The sequence below is a fragment of the Euphorbia lathyris genome, chromosome 7 (genome assembly GCF_963576675.1).
Source record: "Euphorbia lathyris chromosome 7, ddEupLath1.1, whole genome shotgun sequence".
Taxonomy (NCBI): domain Eukaryota; kingdom Viridiplantae; phylum Streptophyta; class Magnoliopsida; order Malpighiales; family Euphorbiaceae; genus Euphorbia; species Euphorbia lathyris.
In genome coordinates this window covers 13748258-13770605 of record NC_088916.1, presented here as the reverse complement: position 1 = coordinate 13770605, position 22348 = coordinate 13748258, and the positions used below count along the sequence as shown (strand labels likewise).

Genomic DNA, 22348 nt, shown 5'->3' with positions numbered 1-22348 from the left:
CTCTATTCACGCAAAATGATAATTGATAATTTTTATTTAATTCAAATACCAATATTAATAGTTTAAGATAAATTAAAAATTTAATTTAAAGATCAAATGAGTGTTACACCTAAATTAATCTATAAATTTGGACTTTGGACAAACTATCTTAGTTGATCATATTTAGTGTGTATAGAAATATGACAAATGTCACTGATTTTAGTTCACATTTTACTAAAATGCGGCTACTTAAAATGGCGCCGTACTTCGAGTATCATCCTCAGAATTCGCGGATTTTTTCATGTTCTGAGCCGTTCTTCCATTGAGTACCTATTTCACCTAATTTGAAGCTTTAATGCTGGATCTGGAATGGAATTTCTTCTTCACTTTCCCCTTCGGATTCATCCTCATTCTACTTCTTGGCTTAATTAGCAAACCAGAAAGCCATACCTGGGTATGGCAGATTCCACTATGCTTCCAGGTTTTCTACTTCTACTTCACTTTACTCTTTTTAACCTGCATTCTAGATCTGTCTCGTTTTGGATACTGATTTGATGAATTTCTTCCTCGTTCCAATTTGGTTAACGAATTTGAATTTCAGGCATTGATTGATCTTCTTTTGCCTGTGCTTTAACTCCTTTTTATGGGATTAACCAGAAAAGCTCGCTTCTCCTTCTAATTACAGTCAATGTAGCATCCTATGGTTTTGTGTTAATAATTTTCTTGGTTTAATTACTGTTTTTAATTGATATAATATAAGTAGTTAGTGTGATATGCTTTATCAGTGTTATCTGATGATCAGGTTATAAACTGGGTTCCTTGTCACCATTCCCTTTTTTTATTGAACTTCTTTTAATTAGCTAAAACGAATGAAAATTTCATCTAATGAAGAGATAAATTGTGTTTTTGTTTCCTTATTCCTCCAATGATGCCTTTTTATCTTGCTTTTGATGTATGGATTACTTTTTCTAATCATATTTAAGAAGATAGATGTATATATCTAGAATTGGGAAAGAAAAGGAAATTGGTGTAGCTTTTCTGATAAGAAATATTAGAGAATAGTCCATGGAAAAGTGTTTAGATCATATTTAATGGTTATAATACTGCATCCATTAGCATTTCCCCCTGTTTTGGATGCTTCACATGCAGCTTTGTTTCCAACATTATTACTATCTCAAAATTGGCAAACATGAGTGTTTCACCATTGCCTTTACTTCAAGTTTCAGCAAGTGCTTAGAGCAATTTGAAATTGTTTTTATGTGTGCATATTTCAAGTGTTCGTGGCTCTCCTGCTCTTACTCGCTTGTGGTAATTTTGGTTAAATCCCTGCATTTTGACAAAGAAAAAGCTGGAAATGTATTTTTGGAAGATGTTGAGTTCTCTAGATTGTATTAGCAGCTACTGTAGGAGAATGTTGAGTTTTTGGTTTAGACAATTAAGTCAAACTAGAAAAACCTTTGAGATTACTTATTCCATTAAGTTCGGTACAATCACTATCACACATGTGGTGTTATTCTTTTTCCCTTTGAACTATGTCTTTGGTGGTAGTTTTTGTTCCAATTTAGCTTTCAAGAGTGTATCTGTTAGTTTTCTTCTTGAAAGTATAACATTAATTGCATCGGTGACTGACTGCCTAATGCTATTTCCTTTTGTGTGTTGAATCAGGGCGCGAATTCGGGTGGCAGGCATTACATTTTCATACACCCAGCGCAATTGAACTCCTAACGAAGTTCTCCCTGGCTACTTCTTTACAATTCTTCTTTGGGTTAGCAATTCTTCTTCCTTTGGCTAATGCTAATTTGGAATCAGATAAGCAGGCCCTTCTCAACTTTTCTGCTACTGTCCCTCACAAAAGGTACCTGAATTGGAACCTTTCTTCGTCTATATGCAGCTCTTGGGTCGGTGTTACATGCAATTCAATTAAAACTCGTGTGGTTCAACTCCGACTCCCTGGGGTTGGGTTTGTTGGTCAAATCCCAGCCAATACACTAGGTAAACTTGATGGTCTTCAGGTTGTCAGTCTCCGATCCAATTTGCTTAATGGCGATCTTCCTTCTGACATTACTTCCCTCCCATCTCTCCAATACCTCTACCTCCAACATAATAACTTGTCTGGCACAATTCCAACCGCTTTTTCTGCAGAACATAAAGTGCTTGATCTCTCATATAATTCTTTCTCAGGTAACATTCCTGAAACAATACAGAATTTGACAAAACTCATTGGTCTGAGCCTCCAGAATAACACACTTTCTGGATCCATACCTGATCTCAATCACACTGGGCTCAAGCATTTGAATTTGAGCTATAACCATCTTAATGGCTCCATTCCATCATCACTTCAAAAGTTCCCCAATTCATCCTTCACCGGAAACTCTCTTTTATGTGGATTGCCTCTTAATCCTTGCTCCCCAATTCCTTCTCCGCCTTCTCCTTCTCCCTCTCCTGCATCCTCATCCCCAGCAGCATCGCCTCACAAAAAAGGTTCAAAAACGAAACTAGCATTGGGAGCTATTATTGCTATTGCTGTAGGAGGGTTCGCTGTGCTGTTTCTACTTGTTATAATTATCTTGTGTTGCTGTTTGAAGAAAAAGCATGATAGAGGCAGTGGAGTGCGGAAAGGTGAGGCCGACAGTACAGGGAGAGGTGAGACGCCAGAAGAGGAATTTGGGAGCGGTGTTCAAGAACCTGAGGAAAACAAGCTAGTTTTCTTTGAAGGGTGCTCTTATAATTTTGATCTTGAGGATTTATTAAGGGCTTCGGCTGAAGTGCTCGGAAAGGGTAGCTATGGCACAGCATATAAGGCTGTCTTGGAGGAATCAACAACTGTAGTAGTGAAAAGGTTGAAGGAATTGGTGTCGGGGAGGAGGGATTTCGAGCAGCAAATGGAGATAGTAGGACGGGTCAGTCAGCACCCGAATGTAGTCGTACTCCGTGCTTATTATTACTCCGAGGATGAGAAGCTTCTAGTCTATGACTATATCCAAAATGGCAGCTTGTCAACACTTCTGCATGGTATAATTTCAAACCCGGGTGATATTATTCTGAAAATTGTCTTGTAAACTTGAAACATGCTAGTTCTTGAGCTTGATCTTTATATTGATTACAGGAAATAGGCAAGGGGGAAGAGCTCCACTAGATTGGGATAACAGAATAAAGATTGCTCTTGGAGCGGCTCGGGGCATTGCGCACCTGCATTCTTCAGGGGGTCCGCAATTCACTCATGGAAACATCAAGGCCTCAAATGTCCTCCTAACCCAAGATAACGATGGGTGCATATCAGATTTTGGCCTGGCTCCTCTTATGAACATTCCTGCAACTCCAACTCGGAGCTTAGGCTATCGGGCACCAGAATCGATTCAAATTCGGGAGCCTACACATAAATCAGATGTCTACAGTTTCGGGGTGCTGCTTCTTGAGCTGCTGACTGGAAAGGCTCCGGTTCAATCACCGGGGCGAGATGAGATGGTTGATCTGCCTAGGTGGGTACAGTCTGTTGTAAGGGAAGAATGGACAGCTGAGGTATTTGATGTGGAGCTGATGAGATACCAAAACATTGAAGAAGAAATGGTCCAAATGTTGCAAATAGGGATGGCTTGTGTAGCAAAGGTACCGGACATGCGACCGAACATGGATGAAGTAGTTCGGATGATTGAAGAAATACGTCAGTCTGACTCGGAGATCCGGCCGTCTTCAGAATAATTCAAAGGACTCAAATGTGCAGACTCCATGATTTCTCGAAAGTGAAATTTTTCATTTTTTTGCAACATTGAGGTATAGATTTCTCAAATGTTGCCATTAGAGATTACATAGATTTTTTTTTTTTTTAAATATTGATTAGGCGGGGTTCTTTTCGCAGGGATGCTTTCATAGAATATTCCTTATAGTATCATTTAATATTTATTTTGGAGGTTTTCAACGTTGGTTGGATCTCGATTCTAGTAGTGAAGAATCCTTACCTAACTTATGACGAGAGCTAAACTCTTCTTTGTAGATATATTGTTAGAAAAGGAAGAAATTTCATAGTTTATTTCTTGTACTTGCTTAAATTTATTTCATACAATCTGTATACTTTATTTTGATTTTAGTTATCTTTGTATTTATAATTTTCAGATATTGTAACATCTGATTTTCACGGAATCTGTATGGGGAATTCACATCTCCGTCTGTATATATGAATTGGAGAAAAATTTCTTTTTATTTTCACCCGTCGGAGTTCCAGTGGGATCGGATTCCCTGTGGAGATTTTATCATTTTTTATTTTAAATATTAATTAACATATCAAATTATATAAAATAAAATATCAAATTAATAGAGAAACTATAATGATTCAACATTTTAATAAATAAAAATAATATGTACAGATGTTTTAATTAGTGTTATTATTATATTAAGGGAAAATTACAAAACTATGTCAAATGGGAAGCTCATTTACATATTTAATCCATTTACTGAATCTATTACATAATATCTAGACTCTTTTGTGTCACTTTCTCATAATACCCTCATTCTTTCATCTTCCTCTTCCTTAGGTTTCCTCTTCACCCAAAATGGCTACTCCTCCTTCCACAGGGATCTGACCTGCAAAATCTGTTTTGTTTGACGGCGTTCTCCAGCAACTCCTACTCCGGTGAGAGAAAAGGGAAGCGAACGACGGTAGAGGAAAAACGAGAGGGCGATTTTAGGGCGAATGACAGTGAGAAAAGGTGAAGAACGGTAGAAGAAGGTGAACAGTGAGAGCAACAAAGAGGAAGAATGCGAACAGACGGTAAAAGAAGGTGAACAGTGAGAGAAAAAACGAGGAAGAAGGCGAACAACAGAGAAAAGAGAAGAAAGAGGGCGATTTTAGAGCGAACGGCAACCTCGTTTCGTGAGGGGGAAGATTGAGAAACGCAGAGAAAATGCCCAATTCTATAAATCTCACTGAATTATTGTTGGTGTATTCATTTATATTCTGATTTTTTTTGTTAAATAATGTTAGAATCCGTTGTTGTTTGCCATTTTTTGTTATATACCACTTAACGAATTTTGTTAAAAACATATACAGACTTCGCATATGCTAACTAAAATCATCAACTAAACATTCGCTTCGCAGGTTTCGCATATGCTAAGTAAAATCATCAACTAAACCAAACATTAGCTTCGCAGGCTTCGCATATGCTAACTAAAATCATCAACTAAACCAAACATTAGCTTCGGAGGGTTCGCAGGCTTCGCATATTTAGCTTCGGAGGGTTCGCATATGCGAACCTCTGCGAAGTCAGACGGGAAGAAGACAGCCGCGCGTAAATAATGGGGGTATCATGGGAAAGTCACACAAAACAGTCTAGATATGTAATAGATTGAGTAAATGGGTTAAATATGTAAATGGGCTTTCCATTTGACATAGTTTTGTAATTTTCCCTTATATTAATTAATTTTAAAAAATTAAAAAGAATATATATTATTATTATTATTATTAATTTTGGAGATCCTAATAAGGTCGGTCAGTGATCGGGTCCTCATGGAATGGGGGAAGAGCATTCTCTATCTCTGTGTGCATTTTATTTCTTAACAATAATAATTCCTTCATGAAGCGATATTTTTTTTTACCGGTCGAGTGTATGCTCCAATAGAATTTTTTCAAATTATTTTTCACTTCGTGAAAATTGATTGAATTTTTTTTATTATGATTCCGGTCCTTAGTTCTTATCAATAAAAACATAATAATTATTATTTTTTGGATTAAGGTGCAAAAATACCCCTAACATTTTGGATCAGGAGCAATTTTACCCTTAACGTCTAAAATGGTGCAATTTTACCCCTAACGTTTGTAACCAAGAGCAATTTTACCCCTAACGTTAATAATTTAGGTTAATTTCAGACATTATTATAAAACACATATATTTTTGTTCTTTATTTTGCACCAATTGCATATCAATTCATTCTAAAAAAAAGATTTCATGTTTTTTGTAATTTAATTATAGAATTGGAGATTAATATTTATAAATTCGGTGAATTTTTTGAATTTTTTTGTCTAATCGTACAAAAGACAGTATATTTTTTTATTTTTTTTCACATCCCAACATATGTTTGTGATTTGTTACTGATAAAAATGACACGTGTGTGAAGTGTAGATGCCAAGATTCATGGTTGAGAAGACAGTTTGATGAATTATTTATCAAATTGACCCAATTTATCAACGTTAGGGGTAAAATTGCTCTTGGTTACAAACGTTAGGGGTAAAATTATACCATTTTAGACGTTAGGGGTAAAATTGCTCCTGATACAAAATATTAGGGGTATTTTTACACCCGAACCCTTATTTTTTTCTTTATACCAAATAATTCTAGACGAAATAGTATTCTTCTCAATCAACATTAAAGCTTCTAGTGAATGTCACCAACTTGGCTAAATATGGCGGGTTCTATTCGTAAATTACTCACATAAATAAATTACTCATTAAAACTTGCACATAATAAGAAAAATTATTGTTAAACGGAATAAAATATATCCAAAATCCATATTATCTTTTTGTATATATTTAGCTTCTAATTAGAAAAGAACAGAAAAAGAAAATAAAATTTATATATATATGATAAATAATTTATTAGTTCCTATATTGTTACCTAATACGTTATTTAGTTATTGTATTTCCAATAATACATTATAAGATCTTTAAATTTTGTTCTAGTTAACAATTTAGTCTAACTATCTATTTAAATTACTGATTTTCCCCCTTAATAGGGAAAATTACAGTTTTTATATTTAAACTTTAGCATTTACATTTTGATATTTGAAATTTATTTTTTCACTTAGAATTTATTATTTTAAATATTAAAAATATAATTATATATTTTTCATTTTTAAAATATATTCCCAATATCTCTTTCTCTTCTTAGTATATAAAAATAATTTTTTTCAATAAATATTAAAATAAAAATATTTAAAGATAATAAAATTATATTTTTTATATTTAAAATAATACCATTGTTAAGTGTAAAATTAAAATTTAGATACAAAGTCATACGGAGAACAATATTTTTAAAATAATACTAGTATTTTAATATTTTTATTTTTGTAACTAAAATATTTAAATTATATTTTTTTTATTAAGATTAGATAGAAGAGAGATATGCCGAGTATAATTTTTTCTTTTTGAAAAAAATAAAAATAAAAAATGTATTCTTAATATTTAAATAATAGTATTTAAGTGTAAAGTAATTAAAGTGTAAACATGCTAAAGTTTAGGTATAAAAAAATAGAATTGACTTTTAACAAGTAAAGAGAAATTAGTCATTTAAATTGATTGAAAGACTAAATGGTTGAATATAATAAAACTTAAGCACCTTATAATGTATTATTAAAAATAGAATGACTAAACAATATGTTAGGTAACATCAATCAGTTGGCAGACGTGTAAAAGTACACAGAGGAAGATAAGAGCAGTTTTTCAATCATGGAGATTTCTTAAGGAGTTGAAGAATAGCCGAGAGGAAGACGTTTTTGCACGATAAAATTAACAATATATAAAACGTAAGTGCTTTACAGAGAAAAGTCTACAACAAAATCTAACTAAACCAACTAAAAAACACAAGACTCAAGATAATGTTTATGCAAATTTGTTTCAATTATAGTTCTAGAGTATTATTAGTTTCTTTCAAGAATTTCTTAATTTACAATCTTCATTTCAATTCTTATATATGTTTGTAAGCTTTTGATTTTAGTTTCAATTTCAAGCATTTAATTTCAATTGGACATTGTTTTATTTAATTAAGTCATTCTATTTTTAGTATTAATTATAAAAACCTAGTTTTTTCGGGTTTTATAGCTTGTACAATCGTTTAATAGTGATGGTCATTTTGGTTTTACTGTTGTAATTAGTTGTTTGATTGTTGTTTGTTATTAACTGATTAATTATTAATAAAATTATGATTAATTGTTACTGTTAATATATAAAATGTCTAATACAGAGTTTTTAAATTAATCAATAAAAAAATTATAAAATGTAAATTAATGGTCCTGTTTGGCCAAAAAAAATGGGATAAAATTGGAGATTTGAACCATTTTAGAGGTTTTGACTAATCAAACCTCTAATAATGATGTTTGATGAAGAAAGATTTAAAAGAGTTTATTTAGTAAAAAAAAAATATAATTTTGAAAAAACTAGTTTAAGAATCTTCTTAATGAGCTTATTGTCCAATCTCTTTTGAAGGACATTTTTATCACAAATTACTACCTTTAATCCTAAATAAAGACTTTAACATACCATTATTTGTCATTTTACATAAACAACTATTAAAAATCAGTTAAGTTTTACTAAATAATTTTGCACAATCACCTAATAACTAATGTAATCAGTTAACGACTAACAACTATTTGACAAAAAAAAAGTTAATAAAAATAATTTAAATAACTAAATAAAAAACAAAAGTAATAATTTATTAAAAGCCTAATACATCACCAGCTTCCCGAACTTGTCCAAAATAGTAGATTGACTCACTTAACTTTGCAAATGTCTCACCAGCTTTCCGAACTTGTCTAAAATAGTAGATTGACTCACTTAACTTTGCAAATGTCTCACCAGCTCTCCAAACTTTATATCGTCAGCTCCCTACACTTGTCCATAAAAATAGATTAGCTCCATCAACTTTGCAAGTGTTTCACCAACTCTCCAAACTTGTAACACTAGCTCTTATAATAGGTTGAGAGATAGGAGAACCGAAAAAATTACCTCTCAAATAGATGAAGACGTATTCTTAAAATTTAGATTTAATAATTTTTTACATTTAGTTGTTACAGAATGAACAAGTTTAGGGAGTTGATGAGACATTTATAAAATTCAGGGAGTTAATATATTTTTATGGACAAGTTTAAGAAGCTAATGATACGAAATAAGCAAGTTGAAAAAACTGGTGAGATATTTGTAAAATCCATAGAGTCAATCTACTGTTTTGGACAAGTTTAGATAACTGGTGATGTATTAGGAGTTTGTTAAAAGAGATAAAGGTAAACATTTATGATAGTCAATATTTTACAAATTTCAAAATATTTAATAAAGTAATAGTATTACAGCAATGTCCGAATATTGAAGTGAGAGAAGTTCATCAGTGGCATAACTGTAATAAAATAAAGAATTTAATTAGCTTTAAAGTAAGTTTAGTCAAGCGAAGAAGAAGAAAGAAGAAGAACACACAGTTCACAGCTTCGTCTCTGTAGTTTTCTCTCTCTCTCTCTATCTTTTCTCTTCTCCCAAACACTAAAAAATTCTCTCTGTACTTTTTTCTCATACCTTGTTTTTCACTCCTCTGCACAAACTATTCCTCTCTATCAATAGTCATTTACTCTGCATTTTTTAGCTTCAAAGTAAACTCACCTCTTCCATAATTAATTTCTCTCTTAAATGCTGCTACTTAAAATGGTCCCGTACTTCGAGTATCATCCTCAGAATTCGCGGAGTTTAATGCTCTGATGCCCCTTCTTTCATTCACTACCTATTTCACCTAATTTCAACCTTTAATGCTGGATCTGGAATGGAACCTCTTCTTCTTCACTTTCCCCTCTCGATTTGGGCCTTTTTGACAATGGAGCTTAATTAGCAAACCAGATAGGCTTTCCTGGGCACCATGCTTCCAGGTTACTCTTTTTTCTCAAAGCTGCATTCTAGATCTGTCTCATTTTGGATTGTGATTTCATGAATTAGAATTTCAGGCATTGCAATGTTCGCCGTAACTTTAAAATTGGGGGTTTGAGATCTGTCTCAACCGTTTTCTACTTCATTATCTTTTTTCTATGTTTTTTTTATTTTTGTTGATAAAATGTACCTTTAGTTGTTGAACTACTCCTGCTTTTTTTTTATTTAGTTTTTATTTGATCTTCTTTTGCCTGTACTTTAACTCTAATTGTGGTTTCTGTTATCTTTCTTTCTTAGACTTTGATATTCATCTCCTTTTTATGGGATTAACCAGAAAAGCTTCCTTTCTAATTGCAGTCAATGTAGCATCCTATGCTTTTATGTTAATATTTTGAATTACTGGTTTAATTGAGATAATATAACTAATTAGTGTGATATGCTTTATTCTATATATTGGGTTCCTTGTCATCTTTTCCCTTTTTTATTTGAACTTTTGTTTGTCTTCCACTTTTAATTAGCTACCATAGTTAATGGAAAACAAATGAAAATTTCATCTAATGAAGATATAAATTGTGATTCCCAGAAAGTGCTATGCTCTTTTTCTTGCTTTATTCCTCCAATGATGCCTTTTTATCTTGCTTTTGTTGTATGGATTACTTTTTCTAATCATATTTAACCTCTCTTTAGAATATGGATAGATCATATATATAACTAGAATTGGAAAAGAAAAGGAAATTGGTGTAGCTTTTCTGATAAGAAGAATAGTCCATGGAAAAGTGTTTTAGAATTATCTTGTTAAAATCTGTTAATGGTTATTAGACTGCATATATCAGCATCTTCCCCTGTTTTTGGGTGCTTCACATACAAGTTTGTTTCCGACATTGCAAATTGCATTGTCTACTTTTTGCAGCATAAGTAGCTGGTGCCTTTACTTCACAGATGAAAAAGGTTGCAGCAACGGCTTACTGCAATATGAATTTTTTTTTATGTGTCCATATTTCATGTGTTTGTGCCTCACCTGCTGTTACTATCTTGTCCTAGTTTTGGTCTAAGCCCTGCATTTTGACAAAGAGAAAGCTGGAAATGCGTTTGGAAGATGTCGAGTTTCTCTACTTTGTAGGGGAATGTTGAGTTTTTGGTTTAGACAATTAAGTCAAACTAGAAAAGCCTTTGAGATTACTTATCCCATTTCCACTACTGTCCGTAGACTCGCTATCACATATGTTGTGTTATTCTTTTTCTCTTAGAACTATGACTTTGGTGGTGGATTTTGTTCCAATTTAGCTTTCAAGTGTTTATTTATTAGCTTTCTTCTTGAAAGTATAACATTAATTGCATTGGCTACTGACTGCCTAATGCTATTTCGTGTTATGTGTTGAATCAGGACGCGTGTTCGGGTGGCAGCCATTACATTTTCATACACCCAGCACAATTCAACTCCTAATGAAGTTCTCATTGGCTTCATTTGTACAATTCTTCTTTGGCCTAGTAATTCTTCTTCCTTTGGCTAATGCTAATTTGGAATCAGATAAGCAGGCTCTTCTCAACTTTTCTGCTACTGTCCCTCATGAAAGGTACCTGAATTGGAACCTTTCTTCCTCTATATGCAGCTCTTGGGTGGGTGTTACATGCAATTCAATTAAAACTCGTGTGGTTCAGCTCCGACTTCCTGGGGTTGGGTTTATTGGTCAAATCCCGGCCAACACACTAGGTAATCTTGATGGTCTTCAGGTTCTCAGCCTCCGATCCAATTTGCTTAATGGTGATCTTCCTTCTGACATTACCTCCCTTCCATCTCTTCAATACCTCTACCTCCAACATAATAACTTGACCGGCACAATTCCAGCCGCTTTTTCTGCACAACTTAATGTGCTTGATCTCTCATATAATTCTTTCTCAGGTAACATTCCTGAAACAATACAGAATTTGACAAAACTGTCTGGTCTGAGCCTCCAGAATAACACACTTTCTGGATCCATACCTGATCTCAATCACACTAGGCTCAAGCATTTGAATTTGAGCTACAACCATCTTAATGGCTCCATCCCATTATCTCTTCAAAAGTTTCCCAATTCATCCTTCACCGGAAACTCTCTTTTATGTGGATTGCCTCTTAATCCTTGCTCCCCAATCCCTCCTTCTCCCTCTCCCTCTCCTTCATCCTCATCCCCACAAGCAATGCCTCATAAACAAGGTTCGAAAACAAAACTAGCATTGGGAGCTATTATTGCTATTGCTGTAGGAGGGTTCGCTGTTCTGTTTCTTCTTGTTATAATTATCTTGTGTTGCTGTTTGAAGAAAAAGGATGACAGAGGCAGTAGTGTGCTGAAAGGTAAGGCCGTCAGTGCTGGGAGGGGTGAGAAGCCAAAAGAGGAATTCGGGAGCGGCGTTCAAGAACCTGAGAAAAACAAGCTAGTTTTCTTTGAAGGCTGCTCTTATAATTTTGATCTTGAGGATTTATTAAGGGCTTCAGCTGAAGTGCTCGGAAAGGGTAGCTATGGCACAGCATATAAGGCTGTCTTGGAGGAATCAACAACTGTAGTAGTGAAAAGGTTGAAGGAAGTGGTATCGGGGAAGAGGGATTTCGAGCAGCAAATGGAGATAGTAGGACGGGTCAGTCAGCACCCGAATGTAGTACCACTCCGTGCTTATTATTACTCCAAGGACGAGAAGCTCCTAGTCTATGACTATATCCAAAATGGTAGCTTGTCAACACTTCTGCACGGTATAATTTCAAACCCGACTGATATTTTTCTGAAAATTGCTATTTCTTGAGCTTGATCTTTATATTGATGACAGGCAATAGACAAGGTGGAAGAACTCCACTAGATTGGGATAACAGAATAAAGATTGCTCTCGGAACAGCTCGGGGCATCGCGCACCTGCATGCTTCAGGCGGTCCGAAATTCACTCACGGAAACATCAAGGCCTCAAATGTCCTCCTAACCCAAGATCATGATGGATGCATATCAGATTTCGGCCTGGCTCCACTTATGAACATACCCGCAACTCCAACTCGGAGCGCAGGCTACCGTGCACCAGAAGTGATCGAAACTCGAAAGCCAACACATAAATCAGATGTCTACAGTTTCGGTGTGCTGCTTCTCGAAATGCTGACAGGAAAGGCTCCACTCCAATCACCAGGGCGAGACGAGATGGTTGATCTGCCTAGGTGGGTACAATCTGTTGTAAGGGAAGAATGGACAGCTGAGGTATTTGATGTGGAGCTGATGAGATACCAAAACATTGAAGAAGAAATGGTGCAAATGTTGCAAATAGGGATGGCTTGTGTAGCAAAGGTACCGGACATGCGACCGAACATGGATGAAGTAGTTCGGATGATCGAAGAAATACGGCAATCTGACTCGGAGAACCGGCCATCTTCAGAAGAGAATAAATCAAAGGATTCAAATGTGCAGACTCCATGATTTCTCAAAAAAATGAAATTGTTCATTGCTTGTGCAACCTTTGGTTTGGGGGTTTATCTTTGACTTCATATAGTGTGAATTTGTCCAGAAAAATTTCTAGTCCAGATTTTTTTTAAATTTTAAATATTGATTAGGTGGGTTTTTCTTCATATGTTGTAATATTTTATTAACATTGTGAAAGCTTTGAGTTAATAATTTTTAATTATTCCCTCTCTTTATGGTTTGAATTATTATATATTATTTAATTTGGGGGGGCTTTCAATGTTGGTTAGATCTGGATTCTAGTGGTGAAGAATCCTAACCTAACCTAACTTATCACGAGAGCTACATTCTTCTTTCTATAAACATTCATATTTTATTCTTGTACTTGCTTAAATTTATTACAATTTGTCTACTTTGATTTGATTTGATTTTAGTTATGCGTTGAATTTATATTTTCGAGATTAATTATCCGGCACTTGTTTCAAAAAGCTTGATTGAGCCTTTAAATTTATATAGGACCAGTTTTATTTATCTGTTGTTGGTTGTTACAGTTTGCTTTTGCGGTTGAAAAAACATAGATTCTTTGTTGTTGTTTATATAAAAAGTAAACAATAGTTCTCTAATCAAATACGTAAAATTTTCGTTTTCCTGAATCGGGAAAAAATCCATCTCCATTTTCGTCCTGTTGGAGTCCCATGAAGATCGGTTTCTATGGAGATTTTTTTTTGTTATCTTTTTTGTTTTGCAAAAGTTTAGGTAAGGGTAGATCTACAGACCTCGATGAGGGTTTACTTTTTTTTTATCTTTTTATTTTATATGTTAATTAATGATTCGGAATATCATTTAGGCCCAAGAAGCCCAACGGAGCCCGACCAGCGAAAGGGCCAGGGTAACAGAAGGCCCACAGGCCTAAGACAATTCTCTATAAATATACCAATAAAGGAAGGAAAGGGGATCGGGTAACTATCTTCTACCTCACTCTCATTTGATTAGAATACACTCTCGAACTACTAACTGTCTTGACCGTCGGAGTATCCGCAGGGACCGGTCCCCGCGCAGAGACGACCCCCGAGGAAGCCAGACCTTCCCGACGAGGATCCAGATCACTGTTCCGCTTTCCCTAATTATTTGGTGCGGTGAACGTGGACTACAAGTGACCTCGGAACCTCCAGCAAGATGCAAACGCCAGCTGAGTCCGCTCCGACGCAAGCGCCAGAAGTGGGAGCAACCAGCTCCATGACTAACATCGAACGTTCCGGACCGACCATTCCAATTTCCCCTAGAAATCTGGGGCCATTGATGGAGGAGGTGAGCCCGGAAGAAGAAGAAACTTACAATACCACGCAGCTCCTCAGTGCAATACAAGGCTTTCAGACTACTCAAGCTATTCATACGGCGACTCAGATGAAGATCATAGACCAACAGCGAAGTTTGCAGGAGGAAAACGCCAAAATCTGACAGTACCTCAAAGAAGCTGCGGAGATACAGAGAGAAGGCTCGCCCCTAGGGGAGTCCTTGGGACCCGGGCTACCCGCAGGGAGAGGGGCCGGTGCCGCCGCAACAAGAGAAGGCGGTGCGCGACGCGAGGAGACGACGGCTGCGAGCAGCGAAGACATGTTGGAACTAAAGATCCAGCGTTTTCTAGACAAGAGAGCTCTCGGAGGCGTCATGGGAGGAAGCATGACATCCAGTAAGAGACCGCTGGTACAAAGGATCATCGAGACAAGGTTCCCACGGGACTGGAAGGCTCCTCGCCTATCGCAATATTCGGGAACCGAAGACCCAAACGATCACATGGCATCTTTCATGAGTACCATCAACTTGTATTCAAAAGACGAGGACATCATGTGCAAAGTTTTTCCCACCACGCTCTCATCTAGTGCACAAGAATGGTATCGTGGACTAGCTCCCGAATTGATTGACTCATTCGACCTCCTAAAGGACCTTTTCCTCTCCCGATTCGCCGCAGCAGCGAAGGTAAGAAAGATCAGCTCGGACCTCAACGGGCTCAAACAACGAGCAACTGAGCCACTGCGCAACTTTCTTTCCAGGTTTCACCATATGGCCTTTCAAGCCAAAGGCCTCAACCTCGAAGTGGCTCATGATGCCTTAGCAAAAGGGACCTCGTGTGAGCCCCTAAAGCAGAAGTGCTTCAGAAAGATGCCGCGATCCTTCGAAGAGCTCATGACCATGGCACAAACCTTCGTTCGGTATGACGACTATGACTGGCCGGCTGGGTACGAGGAATCAGAGAGAGACAAGGCCAGAGGAGACACACTCAAGCAGGAGAAGAGCAGACCAACTGCAGACGCGCGTGATGAGGACCGGGCACGCAAGGAGGCCCCGATGCCTTTTTCGGCTCGGGCCGAGCGAGCAAACCTTGAGCGTAGGGGAGATCGATCCCGCGGGAAGGAGGTGCATTATGCTGCTCAGAGCCAGCCTCGCTGATTCGCACACCTGACTCCACCGGCCGACAAAGGCAATACCCGTGTCGAGAAGGAGTACTGCAAGTATCACAAATCCTCCAGACACTCCACGGAGAACTGCTATCAACTACAGAAAGAAATTGAGCGGATCACAGAGCAGGGTGCGCCGCCGAAGGCAGTTAGGCAGAGGGAACAGAGCCCAAAGCTACGGGATGCCGGCCGAGCAGAGGAGCCAAAGCGAACAAGGTACCACAGGGAAATCCACGTCATAAGGGAGGGAGCACTGACACTCTGTCCGCCTCCAGAGAGCTCCCGAAAGAGAAAAGCAGTTGATCAAACCCTGACATTGCAGCCACCACTCTGGACCAGCCATTCGGAAGCCCTCGTTGTCACCATCAACATCGCCGGCTTTAAGACACATCGGGTGCTGGTGGACACAGGAAGCTCGGTGAACTTGCTCACTTGGAAGGTGCTCCGAGCAATGAGGAATACTCACACGGCCCTCCGAGCAGGGACTTTTCCCCTGGTTGGCCTGTCAGAAATTGAAGTCTCTGTAAAGGGAGTCATCTCTATGTCAACAACCTTTGCCGAAGGCGACAAAGAAGTAGAGCACTCCACAGAATGGGTGGTGGTCGATATCCCTTTGGCCTACAACGCCATCATTAGGAGACCTCTGCTGGCTAGCCTAAAGGCCACCATTGATATCTCCGACCTATGCTTGACTTTGCCGCTTCAACACGACAAAATCATCATCGAAGGAGATCGTATCCTGGCCAAAAGACTGCAATGGGAGGCGACTCAACCTCGGACAGCGCTTTACCTGGAGGACGGCACTGTTGAAGATGACCATCCTCGTGACTTGGGGGAAGTGTTCAAAATTTTTAGAAATTACAACCTCAAGCTGAACCCGGAGAAATGTTTCTTCGATATTCGTAGCGGCAAGTTCCTCGGATGCGTGGTTTCAGAGAAAGGTATCGAGCCTAATCCCACAAAGATCGAGGCAGTCTTAAGGATGGAAGCACCGCGCAATTTACAGGGAGTTCAGAGGCTCAGCGGAAGGATTATCGCCTTAGGACGGTTCATTTCCTGCTCGGCACAGCGGTGTTTACCTTTTTACAAAGCAATCAAGAAGGAGCATCCCTTCAAGTGGTCTACGGACTGCCAGGCCGCATTCAACGCCATCAAATCTTTCCTCGCCACGCCCCCACTACTGTCGGTACCAAGGCCAGGACGGGACATTCACTTATACTTCACCATCGCCGATGAAACGGTGGGAGTCGTTTTAACTCAAGAAGAGGGGACGAAACTCTACCCGATTTACTTTTTGAGCAGGGTCCTGAAAGGTGCTGAAATCCGATACTCCGAGGTTGAGAAGGCCTTGTTCGCCATAACTCAGGCATCCGAGCGTCTTCGACCATATTTCCAAGCACACACAGTTGTGGTTGTTGGGGTTTAGTGTCCTATAGACAATTGTTGCAGGATACAAACTTAATGTAAATGAATTGTTCATTATATCATTTGTTTTAATGAGATATATGTTTTATAACTATATAAAGGCAGTCCCTTTTAAGCACTAAATAAAGTCTAATAAAAGGAAATCCGTAAGTTTGTTTAAAGTGATTATAAAGTGTTCATACAAGCATGAAGTGAGACAAAACTTTATAATAAACTAATAAACTTAAAACCACCCCAAGTCAAGTGATATGTTTAGGATTGATATATCACTGTTGAGACTTGTATGTAACAATGTCTTATGTCCGACAGAAAGCTGATCTCACAAGCTTCATATATATAGATATCTGGACAGTTACATAGATCCAATGAAACGTCGTTCATTAGGATTGGGGATCCGATTTGAGATAATAGGATGGGTAGATTCATCCTTGTCACCTGTTCATCTCATTGGTATTAATAGGTATAACTAATCCTCAGACTCAAAGGAATGTTAATTGGTCATCCTGAATTACTGAATGTGAGACTTTGATCCTGCTGTCCCACGATCCTTAACAGAGATGACTCTGGGGTGTGAACGGCAAAGGTTGGGTGTCACAGGAGGTAATATCAGGGTAGTTATACATTGGATTGAGCATTTATCACTCCCGATTAATGGGAGATACATCCAAGGATCGCTTGTGGAAGACTCGACTCTAAATCCTTGCAAGGTGATAGCTTAAGAGTAAGAAATACAGATTTCACTTAACCTATCTATTTGAGTTGACTCGGCCTATACAAGTAAAACGAACGTCTCGCTATATGTGACTTGACATCACCCATAGTCATAAGATTCAGTTCAAGGATGTAGTTGATAAAGGATCGAATTATACCGTAACTAATACGGAAGGGTTAACGACAGAATCAACCTGTCTTCTTAACGGACTCTGGGGGAATGATTACAAACTTGCCAATAACATACTCAGTACATCATTCTGTTATGCAAGGATTAAATATAATTCTTGAAGAAATTAATGTAATAGTTGCATACGGCCAGAAGTAGTAAGAACCTAATGGATCACACATAAGACTTGGAACCAAAAGAGAGATGGATGTCATTAATAGATGGAAGCCCAATTGAGCCCAGTAAGGCCCATTTAAATAGAGGGGGCCGAAATTTGTATGTAATAAATAAGGAATTATTTTAATTCCATTAATCCTAATTTGATTAGGTTTGTGAATTAAATTAATTAAGAGATAATTAAGTTAGGAGTTTTAATTAGATTAATATACTCCTGTTATTATCCAATTAGGTTATTTATTATTATCCTAGATATATTAGATATATAATGAGATAATAATTGGGAATTCTATTCCAAATTGAATTCCTATTAAGTAACCTATTCCTATCTAACTAGGGTTTAGATACAAGTGATTATATATACCCCCTCTATACATGAATTTCGGCCAACCCTCTCTAACTAGCACAAGTGATTTTCGAAATCCCTACCTTAGAGAAAAAGAAAGAATTCGACTCCCCTAGTTCGTGGACAAGAATTCATACGGCTTCCATCGATTGATTAATTTCATCTATCTCCCTTTTCTTTGATCTTGTGTTGGTTAATTAGAGGCAATCTATTTTGGTTGCATCTCATACGGTTGATTCTAACTTAACCTCACCGTGTTATACTTCGTGCTTGGGAACTCGGAGAAGAATTGTGGGCGCTTCTTTAACAACAGTAGATTGTTCTTCAAAAGGTATTTCTTCTTATCCCTCTTTATATGAAATAACGATTAACGGATCCTATGGTTAAAAGGAAGTAGGCTAAATTTTTTATATTTCCGCTGCTATACCTTAGCCTAATATCCTTCAGTGGTATCAGAGCCATCGTTAAATCCGTTATTTCATATATGAAAATTTAGAAGTTTTTCAATAGGATTGAATAAATATTTATAGTTAGGATTAATTAACAAATTGTTTGATTAATTGATTCTAAAGATAAATGAATTTTAATTAATTGTTAATTAAAATAGATTATGCGTATGTTCCTAATTATTTCAGTTGATAATCATTATAACAAAATCTATTAGTTTTATAGTTAGGTTAATAAAATTAGTTTTATTAATTCTAAAAGATAAAACGGAAATCTATTGTAGTTTTTCCTATTTCTGAAAATCGTTTTTAAAACCGTTTTAAAATTTGATATATATATATATATATGTTATAAAAAAAATAAATACGACAGCGGCTCGGGTCGCGCCTCACGGCGCGATCAGCCTTTGTCGCGCGGCGGCAGCCGCGGGGCTGCTGCCGGGCCCCGGCCCGAATCCCACTTGATTTTAAGTGTTAAAATCGGCTTGAATATAACTTGTATATATAAATATATGTTTCGGAAATTAATAGTTTTCTGTTTTGATTATCGAATGAAAATTCGTTTAAAAGTTTGTTTTTACCAAGTTGTAAATCAAAGTGTTAAATGAATTGAAATCAAAATAATTGGGACATGCATAATCGATGTTTTATATGGTTATATTAATCTAAGAGTTAATATAAAGATACAAAACGATTAGAAGTAAAATTAGATGAAAGTTAATTTGACGAGTTAATGTGATTAACCTAAATATTACATAAGCCGGTTATGTAATCAACCAATTAAATTTATTTAATTGAGTCTATGCATGTTTGGAGTTATGGACATATTTGGACCCTCTTTTAGTCTTTTGGTATTTTTGAAATAGGGACTGCGCGTCCTGCCTTTCTACTATCTATTGTAATTTATCCTCTCATCTGATTCCCTTCAATTCAATTGAAGTTTTCTTATAGTAGTATAGAAATTAATATGTAATTTCAAGGCGCCATGGAGAAGACGGAGGACCTAAAGAGAAATATGTAATAGTTAGTATTTCCTTAGGTTTGCCCTTTTATTCCGTCTCTGGCTCGACGGAATAATTTAGATGATATGTCCATAATGCCAATGTATGTGAATGTATGTGTCTGATGTATGCTAAAGCAAATCAAGACTAAGTTAGATTATGAGACCTAAATAACATCCCTCGTTAAAAGTTAAGTAAATAAGCAAGTTATTAAAATCGGTTGCCCCTCCCTAATATTATAATTCAGCCGGCAGTACTGGGGGCCTTTGGGTTGTTGAGCAAACTCAAGCTCGGGGTCTTATGGTAACACCTGAATTATCGAAAGTCATTCTTTCATGAATATGGGGTAATACTTAAATTAGATTATGATAATTGGATGAGCAAACTCATGTTGTCATAAACTAATGGGCAATATGGTTGGGATTAATGTGAATAGCATATTAGTTACTAATGTGGTTAGTAACCCAATAACCTAGGAGTCACATTCAAGATGTGATTGATTACATGAATTTACCTAACAAATGAGACTAGCTTGTTGAGCAAACTCAAGGCGAAATCTCAGGAGTTAGGATCCTAGCTCACTAAAGGATTTGTGAAATTCTTCGAATTAATATGGAGGGCTATTAATTTGGCAAAATAGTGGGAGCAATCTGAAATAAATTAAAAGGCCTATAATTTTAGATTGTTATACTTTAAAGCAAATGAATGACATATGTTTACTCTTTCTCACTCTCAGGTTTTGTTTAAACACACACTCTTAAAATCATGACTAAAACCAATCTGCAAAACATTCTTACCGATAACAAACTGAATGGTTCAAACTTCACCGACTGGTTTCGTAACCTCAAAATTGTTTTGAAGTTCGAGAAAATTGGGTATGTACTTGATACACCGATACCCCCTGTCCCTGAAGATGATGCTCCCATCGAGGAAATTGATGCTTATCAGAGTAGTTATACATTGGATTGAGCATTTATCACTCCCGATTAATGGGAGATACATCCAAGGATCGCTTGTGGAAGACTCGACTCTAAATCCTTGCAAGGTGATAGCTTAAGAGTAAGAAATACAGATTTCACTTAACCTATCTATTTGAGTTGACTCGGCCTATACAAGTAAAACGAACGTCTCGCTATATGTGACTTGAAATCACCCATAGTCATAAGATTCAGTTCAAGGATGTAGTTGATAAAGGATCGAATTATACCGTAACTAATACGGAAGGGTTAACGACAGAATCAACCTGTCTTCTTAACGGACTCTGGGGGAATGATTACAGACTTGCCAATAACATACTCAGTACATCATTCCGTTATGCAAGGATTAAATATAATTCTTGAAGAAATTAATTTAATAGTTGCATACGGCCAGAAGTAGTAAGAACCTAATGGATCACACATAAGACTTGGAACCAAAAGAGAGATGGATGTCATTAATAGATGGAAGCCCAATTGAGCCCAGTAAGGTCCATTTAAATAGAGGGGGCCGAAATTTGTATGTAATAAATAAAGAATTATTTTAATTCCATTAATCCTAATTTGATTAGGTTTGTGAATTAAATTAATTAAGAGATAATTAAGTTAGGAGTTTTAATTAGATTAATATACTCCTATTATTATCCAATTAGGTTATTTATTATTATCCTAGATATATTAGATATATAATGAGATAATAATTGGGAATTCTATTCCAAATTGAATTCCTATTAAGTAACCTATTCCTATCTAACTAGGGTTTAGATACAAGTGATTATATATACCCCCTCTATACATGAATTTCGGCCAACCCTCTCTAACTAGCACAAGTGATTTTCGAAATCCCTACCTTAGAGAAAAAGAAAGAATTCGACTCCCCTAGTTCGTGGACAAGAATTCATACGGCTTCCATCGATTGATTAATTTCATCTATCTCCCTTTTCTTTGATCTTGTGTTGGTTAATTAGAGGCAATCTATTTTGGTTGCATCTCATACGGTTGATTCTAACTTAACCTCACCGTGTTATACTTCGTGCTTGGGAACTCGGAGAAGAATTGTGGGCGCTTCTTTAACAACGGTAGATTGTTCTTCAAAAGGTATTTCTTCTTATCCCTCTTTATATGAAATAACGATTAACGGATCCTATGGTTAAAAGGAAATAGGCTAAAATTTTTATATTTCCGCTGCTATACCTTAGCCTAATATCCTTCAGTGGTCAGGACCAATTACCCTCTCAAGAAGGCCGTCTAGAAACCAGAAGTCTCCGGACGGATCACCAACTGGTCAGTTCGGCTATCACAGTTCGACATACGTTTTGAACCCCGCACGGCAATCAAAGCTCAGGTGCTGTCCGATTTCATTGTAGAATTTACCAGATCATCAACTAACAACTCCACACCGATAAAAGCTTACAACAGCGACGTCTGGACCATGAGTGTCAACGGGTCCTGCGGCCCAGGGCGGGCAGGCGTAGGCGTGGCCATTCAAGGACCTAATAATCTTCGGATACGGTACGCCATCCGGCTCGACTTATCGATCACAAACAATCAGGAAGAATATGAGGCCCTAATCGCAGCTCTTCGGTTATCCAAAATGATGGTGAACGGACATCTGCCGGTGTACTCGGACTCCAAGCGCGTCGT

At 36.9% G+C, this 22348-nt stretch overlaps 1 pseudogene; it reads left to right on the top strand.

The window, feature by feature from the left end:
• Nucleotides 1-273: 273 nt before the first annotated feature.
• On the top strand, nucleotides 274-13017 carry LOC136236015 (uncharacterized; annotated as a pseudogene).
• Nucleotides 13018-22348: the final 9331 nt, after the last annotated feature.